Source organism: Rhinopithecus bieti, unplaced genomic scaffold, assembly GCF_001698545.2.
Source record: "Rhinopithecus bieti isolate Rb0 unplaced genomic scaffold, ASM169854v2 scaffold_648, whole genome shotgun sequence".
In the NCBI taxonomy this organism is placed as follows: domain Eukaryota; kingdom Metazoa; phylum Chordata; class Mammalia; order Primates; family Cercopithecidae; genus Rhinopithecus; species Rhinopithecus bieti.
In genome coordinates, this window is record NW_016803107.1 from 317,303 (window position 1) to 319,935 (window position 2,633).

The following is a 2,633-nucleotide window of genomic DNA, read 5'->3' on the forward strand; positions in this document are numbered from 1 at the left end:
GGCTTTGTTTACCTACTTAAGCCTCAGCAATGGTGGGCGCCCGTCCCCCAGCCTCGCTGCTGCCTTGCTGTTAGATCGCAGACTCCTGTGCTAGCAATGAGGGAAGCTCCCTGGGCATGGGACCCTCCTGGCCAGGTGTGGGATATAATCTCCTGGTGCGCCCATTTCTAAGACCCTTGGTAAAGTGCAGTATTGGGGTGGGAGTTACCCGATTTTCCAGGTGTTGTGTGTCTCAGTTCCCCTGGCTAGGAAAAGGGATTCCCTTCCCCTTGCGCTTCCCAGGTGAGGTGATGCCTCGCCCTGCTTCAGGTCTCACTGGTGGGGCTGCAGCAGCTGACCAGCACCGATTATCCAGCACTCCCTAGTGAGATGAAGCCAGTACCTCAGTTGGAAATGCAGAAATCACCTGTTTTCTGTGTGGCTCGCACTGGGAGCTGGAGACTGGAGCTGTTCCTATTCACAAAATTTAAGCTTCTAACAGAAAAACTTACAAGTAAAAACCATTGTAACAATTTTAGAAAATAGTATAGGAGATTGTGCATTGAATGCCTGGAATCAAAGATATCTTTTTTTTTTTTTTTTTTTAGATGGAGTCTTGCCCTGTCACCCAGGTTGGAGTGCAGTGGTGCAATCTCTACCCACTGCAACTTCCACCTCCTGAGTTCAAGCGATTCTCCTGCCTCAGCCTCCTAAGTAGCTGAGACTACAGGAGTGCACCACCATGCCCAACTAGTTTTTTTTTGTGTTGTTAGTAGAGATGGGGTTTCACCATACTGGCCAGGCTGGTCTTAAACTCCTGACCTTGTGATCCGCCTGCCTCAGCCTCCCAAAGTGCTGGGATTACAGGTGTAAGCCACTGTGTGCAGCCAAAGACCTCTTTTTTAAAGCAATATATGAAACACAAAAAGTATAATGGAAACTAAATTTAAATTTGTTTAAATAATACTACCTGTATTTGCTTGAGAGTTGATCAGCAAACAAGATCAAAAACAAATACCAGATTGGGAAAGGCATAAAACAAACATGTTTTGGAAATATTTATTTGTTTGTTTATTTATTTGTTTATTTATTAGGTTGGTGCAAACGTAATTGCTGTTTTGTCATTACTTTTAGTGGCAAAAACTGCAATTACATTTGTACCAACCTAACATTTATTTATTTTTGAGACAAGGTCTTGTTCTGTTGTCCATGTGGGGGTGCAGTGGTGAAACCATGGCTCATTGCAGCCTCAACCTCCTGGGCTCAAGTGAATCTCCCACTTCAGAGTCCCTAGTAGCTGGAACTATAAGCACCTGTCACCATGAATGCCTATTTATTTTTTAAATATTTCAAAGAGATGGAATATTCTTATTTTGACCAGGCCGGTCTCAAACTCCTGTACTTAAGCAATTCTCTTGCCTCAGTTTTCCAAAGAGTTGGGATTATAGGTGTGACCCACCCACTCATATATAAAATATAAACAACCCAATAGAAAAATGGATGAAGATTATTTGAATAGGCTATTCATGGGAGAGCAAACAAAAATAATCAATAATATGTGAAAGATATTCATTTTACTCTTAGAAAATCCAAAATTAAGTAAAACTAGATAATTCTAACTTTATCTTAAAGTAAAATAATTTTACTTCATGTAATGAAAGTAATAAAAACCACTATATACTTGAAGGTTCTGACAGAATTTGTGTGGATTTGGCCAGTGTGTAGGAGAGAGCAGGAACAAGGAAAGAACAATTGAGGCTCTGCTGTGAAAGAGAGACAATTTTCTGCTACCCTAATTTAACAGAGTTATAAACACATGGAGGCAGCTGGGTGCACACCTGTAATCCCAGCACTTTGGGAGGCTGAAGTAGGCAGATCACAAGGTCAGGAGATGGAAACAATCCTGGCTAACATGGTGAAACCCCATCTCTACTAAAAACACAAAAAATTAGCTGGGTGTGGTGGCAGGTGCCTGTAGTACCAGCTACTTGGGAGGCTGAGGGAGGAGAATGGCGTGAATCCAGGAGGTGGAGCTTGCAGTGAGCCAAGATTGTGTCACTGTGCTCCAGCCTGGGCATTGAGATTCGGAGGGCAGGGACAGAAAAAGATGTAGGAATAGAAAGCTCCACCAATTGTCCCCCTACCATAAGGACACTGATTTAACAGCTGTACATAAGAAATGAAGGGGTGGCCTGCCCCTCCACACCTGTGGGTGTTTCTCGTTAGGAGACTTGAGAAAAGAAATGAGACACAGAGACAAAGTATAGAGAAAGGAAAAGTGGGCCCAGGGGACCAGCACTCAGCATACAGAGGACCCGGACTGGTCTCTGAGTTCCCTCAGTATTTATTGATCATTATGTTTACCATCTTAGAACAAGGGAAATGGCAGGATAATAGGATCATCCCAGGGAGAAGGTCAGCAGTAAGACATATGAATAAAGATCTCTGTGACATGAATAAGTTTAAGAAAAAGTGCTGTGCCTTGATATGTATATGCAAACATCTCCATAAACCTTCTTAGTTCATAAAGAGCAGTATTGCGTGATGTTCCCCTTCGGGCCTATCATGGGGAGGGGGGAGGGGGGAGGGATTGCATTGGGGAGTTATACATGATATAAATGATGAATTGATGGGTGCTGACGAGTTGATGGGTG